The 8,979-nt window shown below is 36.0% G+C and overlaps 2 long non-coding RNA genes across 6 annotated transcripts; both read right to left on the reverse strand.

Moving 5' to 3' along the window:
* Positions 1-838: 838 nt before the first annotated feature.
* Positions 839-3,386, reverse strand: LOC130735118 (uncharacterized). Its single transcript, XR_009018310.1, has 3 exons — positions 2,202-3,386; positions 1,111-1,199; positions 839-1,020 (listed from the first exon to the last, which is right to left on the reverse strand). It is a non-coding gene; the product is annotated as an uncharacterized LOC130735118 (long non-coding RNA).
* A 1,006-nt stretch (positions 3,387-4,392) lies between these two features.
* LOC130735123 (uncharacterized) lies at positions 4,393-7,682 on the reverse strand. Of its 5 annotated transcripts, none has more exons than XR_009018314.1 (8): positions 7,427-7,682; positions 7,220-7,297; positions 6,780-6,938; positions 6,139-6,467; positions 5,984-6,047; positions 5,230-5,355; positions 4,996-5,089; positions 4,393-4,853 (listed from the first exon to the last, which is right to left on the reverse strand). It is a non-coding gene; the product is annotated as an uncharacterized LOC130735123 (long non-coding RNA). The 5 variants fall into 5 exon arrangements; XR_009018315.1 differs by having other exon boundaries at positions 6,315-6,467; positions 7,427-7,679; XR_009018312.1 differs by having other exon boundaries at positions 5,984-6,467; positions 7,220-7,265; positions 7,427-7,681.
* Between the last annotated feature and the right edge of the window lie 1,297 nt (positions 7,683-8,979).

The following is an 8,979-nucleotide window of genomic DNA, read 5'->3' on the forward strand; positions in this document are numbered from 1 at the left end:
GCAAACTGATTGACCACACCCTCTGCTAGACCCACCGCAGCCAATTTGCTCTTCAAGAAGTTCACCTTTAACCCTGAAATCAGCTCAAAGCAACGCAAAACACACTTGATTGTAATCAGATTTTGGATAGATGCATCTCCCATGAAGATAGTGTCATCAGCAAATTGCAAGAGAGACACCTCCAAGTTGCAATCCCCTCTCACCTTGAACCCTGAGAATTTCCCCAATCTCACTACATTCATAAAGAATCTATTCAGGCCTTCTGCAACAATAAGAAACAAGAAAGGTGCTAAAGTATCCCCTGTCTCAATCCCTTCTCCATTTTGAACTCATCCCCTGGCCTACCATTAACAAGAACTGAAATGGAAGCAGATTTAAGGCAGCTCATAATCCAACCATTCCATTTCTGATTAAAGTTCATTCTCACCATCATATACTCAAAAAATCCCCAACAAACCGAATCATATGCCTTTTCATAATCAACTTTGAAAAAAAATAGTAGGCTTCTTCGTGAGCTTAGCCTCATGAACAACCTCATTTGCTATCACCACACTATCCAGCATATTTCTCCCCCCAATAAAAGCATACTGATGGTCATCCATAAGTCTACACAACACAGGTTTGAGTCTAGGGATGGCAATGGGTAGGGTTTGGGTAGGGTACTATAGTACCCATCCCCATACCCGCGTTTTAAAAACTTACCCGTACCCCTCCCCATACCCGCGTGGGTAACAACTTCAGTGCCCATCCCCGTACCCTATGGGTACATATATGCCCGTACCCGTACCCAATACCCGCAATTTGCTTAAATAAAATATAATTTTCCGTATTTGCATTTTCAATGAAAAAATATATGATTGCTATTATAAAATGGAAACACATTAATTAAAAATATAAAACATCATCCAAATACATTAAGTATAAATTCAACACCTTAGTCTCAAAATATAACTTAATAAAACACTAAAGAGTCTTCAAATAGATTTAACTTGTATGGACTGTGCTGCTGCTCTCCAAAACCTGTTAAAAATAATAAATTAACTCAAATTAGTTTTATATTGCAAAGTCAATATACATGAACAAATTTTAAAAAAATTATATCATATTTACCTTATCATCAGAATCAGATTCCCCAAAAGATTGCAGTCGCTTATCTTTAAAATCTAAATATTGCTTTGGTCCAGTAATACCAATAGAAACTGCAACATAAGAAAAAGATAAAAATTGTAGTTTTTTAAAGAATCATTTTGAGAATCAAAGAGGATATATTATTATATATTAAAGAGGTCCCAACATAAAACAGATACAGTACTAACGAGAAAAAGAACATAAGTTTATTAAGTTTTCTAGTTTTGCCAAGTAAAACAATATAAAGAAACAGGGTAGTCATACAAAAGGGTGTCCAAGCTCTATACGGCATATAGGTTTTATTAATATACATATATATTTTTTATATGTATATAATGTGTGCGGGTATGGGGCGGGGTGGGTACCATAGTACTCATACCCGCACCCGTACCCACTCAATTTTGCGGGTAATTACCCATACCCAGCCCCATACCCATATAGCGGGTTTTTACCCTACCCATTGTGGGTATTTTTTGCGGGTACCCACTGGGTCTCGGATCCATTGCCATCCCTATTTGAGTCTATCAAAACTGCTTGACTCATTATGTTAAATAACGTTTTTTTGAAACAATTGTTAAATAACGTTAAAAAAAAGGCTTAAAGGGTCCAAAGGCCCCTGAGATTACAAAGGGAATCAAATCCAGGACCTAGAAAATTTTTGCATCAAATTGGGTCCCTAGAATTTTTTTTTAATTCAATTAAGGCCAAAGTGTGCCACAACTCAATTTTGTCCTAGTCACCGTTAACACGTGGCTTTTTTTATTTTTTTTAATAGAAAAATTATAAAACTTTATTTTTTTATTTCCAACTCATATATTAAAGCATAAATAAAAAAAAGTAAAAAACTTAATAAAATCTCTAATCAAAATAAAAACTTAATCTAATCAATTTAGCCCCAAATCTAACCTAATCTAAAAAAAAAATTCAACCCATATTTTTTTTTTAAACACCTCAACCCAGATTAACATTAACAAAAGGTAAAAAAAACATTGGCCATGAACATTCATCTTCTTCCAACCCAGAGAAACCAGAGATCTAGCATCTACTCACATACAACAACAACCCATACTCACATACAACAACATCACCATGAACATTCATCTTTTAGCTCTCTCTCTCTCTCTTTCTGAAACACTGGAGAAGGCCACGCCCCCCAACCCGTAAACTCCCTCTCATCCAACCCCAACCGTCGCACACCCACACTGAGCCACCACCCGAAACCTCCCATCTAATCAAACAACCCAGGAAAATCTCCATTGGCTAAACCACCACCATGAGAACAAAAAGAAGAACGGATCAGATCCGAGAGAAGAGATCAGTGGTGCTGGGTTTGAAGAGAAAAAATGGGGATTTGGAGTAGCAGGTCGATTTAGGGTCCCTTGGGTTTGCTGGGGTTGGGAAAGAAGAAGAGAACCATCAGATATGAGATGAAAACCCCCAAAACCCAGAAGAAGAAGAAGATGAGGAAGCTCTGCCTCTTCTCCTCCTCTGGTCAACCCATCTGAGGTGCTCTTCTCTCTCGCAAGAGACCAGTAAGCAAGAAAGGGAAGTAAGCACGTCTAACCCCACACATACACACCCATCCACCTTACACAGATCCTGCAACTCAAACAGACACAAAAATCCAATTGCTAGGGTGACCTGTGATTCCCCTCGTTCTCGATTTTCCCCTTTCTCTTTCGATCTACTTCGTTCTCGGTGTGAAGTGCTTCTGGCTTTGGAAATGGGTTTCAATTTTAAGGGGTGAAAGGCGTGAGGAGGGGAGGTGGGTTGAAAGGGGTGAAAGGCGTCGAGGGACCAAAGGTGAGGGATCTGAAATTGAAAGGAAAGAAATAGAGAAAGATCACATAGAAACAGGTAGCTGATTCAGAGAAAGAGGGAAATGGTAAAAGAAAAAGAAAGAGAGGAACATCAGATTGAAGGTGGGTTCTGGGTGATGGGTTATGAGTTGGGGATGTCGTGGAGAGGTTGGTGATGGTGGTGGGTGGGTTGGAGTGGGTTCTGTGTTCTGGGTGGTGGTGGGTTTTGAATTGGTGGTGGCTTGGAGAGTGGTTGGTAATGGTGGTGGGTTCTGTGTTGGTGATGAATTTAGGGTCTTTCAATTTCATTCATATGAATCTAATAATCTGGAGTTTGTTGTTTTGCAAATATGTTCTAAGTTTGTTAGTTTAGATTATTGTTTAGATTAGGAATTTATATTTAGATTAGAATTTTGTTAAGTTATTTTTTTTTTTCTACTTATAAAACTGACTTGGAATTAAAATTTTATTTTTAATTAATTTTTCTAATTAAAAAAAATTAAAAAAGCCACGTGGAAAAGCTGACTAGGACAAAATTGAGCTGTGGCACACTTTGGCCTTAATTGAATTAAAAAAAATTTCTAGGGACCCAATTTGATGCAAATTTTTTCTAGGTCCTGGATTTGATTCCCTTTGTAATTTCAGGGGCCTTTGAACCCTTTAAGCCTAAAAAAAAGTTATAATTGTTGGGTTGTGTTTTAGTTATTTTGTGTAATAATACTAATGTCTACTTGTCAAAGATTTTTATAGTATTATTTCTGTTTATATATATACTAGTTTTATACCCGTGCATTCACGGGTGATATTGTTTATAAATTATAAATTTAATTTATAAATTGTAGACAACAATAACAATGCATGTTTGACTTAAATAATAGAAACGTTATTATATACTTATCAACATCTAAGGTTTTAGTATTGAATAGACACTTGGTCTTTAAACTTAAAAGTTAATGCAAATGGAGTATTCCTTTTACATTAAAATATGAGTATCATCTTTGAAAGACTTGTTTTGTAAACATACTATAAAATGTGTCACATGGATTATCCAAAGAAAACCATAATAGGTCCAATTAAGCACATTGTCACGTTATAAAGTTTAATTCCAGATATGTCATCATATTGAAACTAATGCACATTTATAAGCAAGAAAAACACCATGTTGACTTTCATACTCTGCTAATGAGTTAAAAGAAAAAGAGTCATTCTCCTACATGTTTTAAAAGCATCATCATTGTGAATTTCACATTATTTGACATGATCACCCATTCCAATTAATCAGTTATTTTATTTTGGTATGAGTTGTAACTGTGGCAGATAAGAGAAGGAAGAAGATGATTTATCACTCACTCATGCATACAACTTATTAGAGAAAAGAATTTTATATTAGATGTATTTCCTTTATAATTTTTAAAAAGCTAATTAAAATATTAATAAAATTTTATATTTTAAAAAATTGCAAAAATTCTATAAAAAAGAATAATAATTTTCTTCTAAACCATATAGCTGAAATTGCATATTTGACTACATTTTCATGATGCATCATCACCCAGATCCACATCACAAAGCAAAGGTGCGTAAAATGGTTAAGGTATATGAGAATTCGTAGCTCTGAAGATGAAATGAGCACATGCTTATTACACAAACAGGATATGACAATGTATATAATCATCTCCATCATATTGTTCATCTATGTACACAAGCGACCATCACAACCATCACAACTCCTCTCTGCCATCATTTGCATCAGCTCCTCCTCACTTGTGATATAAACTCATTCCTACCCTACACTCATAGGATCTCAGCACAGCAACTACCCTGGCATAAAAAAGATAGCTTCGGTAATTCTCCTCCCAAATATCATGTGTTCCCCTCCAAATACCATTGAGCAAGCTTATAGGTTTGGCTTCCAGCTTCTTCACTACCCTGGCATAAAAAAGTTAGCTTCGGTAATTCTCCTCCCAAATATGCATGTAGGTTTGGTACAACACTCAAACACATCGATTTTCCCAGCCAAACAGCAGAATGAAATGACTTTCTTGGAAGGTGTATGAAACTAATTCATTACCTGTCATTGGCTAACACTAATGGAAGATAGTTTGTAGCAAAACAACATTGATTATCATTGATTCAGGTGTTCTAACAAATCCAGTCTCACCCAACTGTAACAACAAATTCAGGCCCAAATTAATACCTTCAAGGTGAACATAGAAATGAGACAGGGATACAAAGAAAGGGACATGATTACTTCTCTATTAGCAACGTTGATGTACCAAAATAAAGAGAAAGAAAGGGACATTACCTTGTGTTAGCTAATGATTCAGGAAAAAGTGGCGCTGAATCTCATCTTCCCCCACCATTGCCAAAATCACCATCTGAGTCCTGCCTTTGGCGTACCCAGCCTATAGTTTCTGTCATGAACTCTTTCCTGCATTCAAATAAATGTACTGAATCTCATGCTAAAAGGCATGATTCAAATTCAACACCCAGCAATATCAAGTGGGAAACAATGATTTAGCCACCAAAGGATGTAGTTAGGATGTGTTGGGAATGGCTCTGATTTTTACAGACATTTATCATTTGGTAAAGAGGTCGTGATGAAGTATGAAGGTGAGGAATGAATAGGGGTAGTAATATAAACATAAATAAGCACACAGTCTGTCAACTAATCGATAAAGTTAATTAAGTTTATTTAATTTTTAATTCAAATTTCGAAATTCAGTTTACCACCTTTGATAATAATTGATAAAATTAATAAGTTTCAAATCTCAAATTTCAATTTCTCACCTCTAGGATGATTAGGTGTGAATTTTTCATCACACTATAAGGAAACAAATTAAATGTAAAACGTAAGAATAAGAAGAGAATTTCAAATTTAATAAGGTGAAGTAAGGAAAAAATTTGAAAGCAAAACGTAAAATCAGCGATATAAACATAACAACACGGCTGATTAGTAGGAGGTTTAAAACTAATCATTATCAGTCAACTAATCAACAATTTCAGTACCTAATTTTTTTTTGAAAAAGTTATAAAATGAAAATCATGCTTGAAGATACCTGAGATGGGCATAATGGCAGCCACAGTGAAGAGGAGGATTTGGACCTAGCCGGCTAGATAAAACTAAAATTCCAGTAAAAAAGGAAATGTTCAGTCCATATGAATATATGATCACCAAATCATGTAATGGAACCATGTCTACTACATTACATACTCAGAAATCCAACGGATATTTTTTTGTTCTAAACTTGAAATTCAATCTTGGTAATAAAACATTGAAGAGGATAGGGACCCTGTTAGGAGAGATATCAGAAAAGGATAGTGCAGAGAAAACAGACATTTTTCAGCAAATCCAAATTAAACCTAACCAACGAATAATAAACAATGGACCTTCCTTGTTCCTTCTCAAATCTAGTTCTCAGGTTGTCAAAGCAAACTAACTGAAAAGAGTTGTGATATTTATTTTTTATGCTGAGTTTGGCATTGAGCTCCTTGTCCAATTTTTCACTGTTCGAATCTTTAGTTGACTTGCACATTTGAGGCCTGAAAATTCATTATAATGCAACTGATCTGTTAAATATATCATCTATGATTTATGTAACTTACGCTGAAAATCAGTACAGAGAATCTTATGTAAACTAACACAACTTAGAGTGAAAGAAGAATCTATGGTCTCCATCTTTCATAATGACTTTTTTCTTGACAAAAAAAAAAAAAAATTTACACAGCTAATTTTGAAATTTCAGCAGCTAAGCAGACAACTTATCATTCAGCCTCAAGGTTAATCAAGCTAACACATCACTCAAAAGTCAAAACATGTTGAAAGTCATGTTAAATGGAGGGTCAAAAAGGTACCTAAAATGAATGGTGTTTCATCTACTTCACCAGCTTATGGTGATCCAGGACAATTTGCGTATATTTGAATGCAGTCCTACTATTTCATTGTAATTTCTAAATCTTCCAGAGTTACTTGGCTGTCACCGTCTCTATCGGGCTCCTTGATGAACCTCTTCTCTGTAAGATAATAAAAGTGAAAAGGTAGAATGAATTAATAAATCATGAAAACATAGAATATAATGCAAACAATAAACAGAAAATCAGAAACATGGGAAGCATAAGACAGAAACAATAAATCTGTAGCCTAAAAAAATTAGAACTTGGAGGAGGTTGCCATTGATTCAACACAACGAAAAAAGAACCCAGAAAGGAAGAAATCAAGTTGCGAACAGAGGGTTCATTGCCATGGGCAAGAGCATGTCAGGAAGGAAGAAGAGTAAAACAGAATAACAGGTTACCTGAGGCAGAAGAAGAGTGATTACGTTCCAAGGGGACAACGGGGCCCTAAATGAAGTAATGAACAACAAAAACCCTAACTGAAGTCATGAAGATTTGGAGAAATTATGAATCAGAAAAGTGAAACCCTGAAACAGATAAGGCCGCTAGAAGCACCCAAAATCAAGTCATGGAGAAGAGAAAAGTATTGGAGTACAGAAAACCCATACCTGAATCGAGGAGGCCATTAGAAACAGAATAGCGTGTCAGAATCGCGTGCTCGTAATGAAACGGAGAAGGGGGCGTCGATTAGGTTGCGGCGGCGATTTGGAAACGGTGATAGGGATCGGATGAAGGCGGAGAGGAGAAGGCGGCGATGAGAGGATGAGATTGATGAGCGAGAAGGTGAGATCGTTGAGGGAGAACATTTTTGAGAGAGAGAGAACGCTGGAACTTGAAACTTGAAATCACACGGTGAATGATAAACGTGAAACTTGAAATTTTGAGAGAGAAAGAGAAAAAAAAATGAAAAATGCTGAAAAAATGCCACGTGGATTATGATGAAGAATAGGTATTGAAATGCCACCTGGAATAGTGAGACACTGAACAATTCCTATTTCTATATATTATGGATATATATATATATATATATAATTAAATGTAATCATTATGTCAAAACACTTGACAAGCCTAGTGGTAAGGTTCACAGCCTTGAATCATAAGGGAATGAGTTCGAATCCATGCTAGACCACTTTCTAAATTTTTTTCACAACTAATACATGCTGAGAAAAAAAAACTTGCTGAAATAAAAACCGGCCAAGTTGACCGGTTCACACCGGGCAGTTTGCATGATTGATTCGATGCTCAGTTCGAACCGATCTAGGATTCGGTTCCAGGTTAAACCGGTCGAACCGACCGGTTCGAGCCGAGTTTAATAACACTACTCCTTTTTGTACTAACTGCAACACTATGTAATTAATTTATATCTCATTTTCAAATGTATGTTTAATGAAGGTATTTTGAAATAGTATTTTAAAACAAATTTATGAAAATAAATAAAATATTATAATTATATATTTCACTTATCTTTTAAATTATTATTATATTATACATAGTAAGATCAAGAGTTAAATATATTTTTCCTTCCTGAACTGTAGCGGGTTTTTGGTTTTCATCCTAATATTAAAATTTCTCGGTTATACCTCCCTTAAATTTGGTGTGGGTGGTTTTCATCATTTGACTAATTTGACTTGTGAGATGGCATGCCAACGTGTAGGTAAAATGTGATGTATAACTTTTTTCCGATTTTGAATTATTTTAATTACACGTGTTATTTTTTTCAATTGGATTTTTTTATTCCACTTGGTTTAAATCACGTAATTTATCAAATCAAATTAGATGAATCACGTAATCTTCACCTACTGGAATAACCCAGAAATCACAATCTGAACCAAATTCTCCTCTCCCCCAACCCCAACCTGTGCACAACCCATAACATTGGAATAACCCAAAAGCCACCGCCACCAACCCCATTGTTTGTAATCGATCCTTGCAAGGCCACACCCACAAAACATATCTTCCTTCACGAATGAGGAAGGGAGATCTTGCCTCATGGAACGCATGACGGAGTTCCTGGGGACCTCGTCTCGCGTCCCCGATCTGCTTCGTCGATTTCGTTCCCTCTGCTTCCACCACGACGACGTGGTTTTCCACTCCATGGCCACAAACCAGAGCCACCGCGAGAAACCTCCACCTTCTTCCGTTTCCAGAGCCTTGACGTCAA

Source organism: Lotus japonicus, chromosome 1 (assembly GCF_012489685.1).
Source record: "Lotus japonicus ecotype B-129 chromosome 1, LjGifu_v1.2".
In the NCBI taxonomy this organism is placed as follows: Eukaryota; Viridiplantae; Streptophyta; class Magnoliopsida; order Fabales; family Fabaceae; genus Lotus; species Lotus japonicus.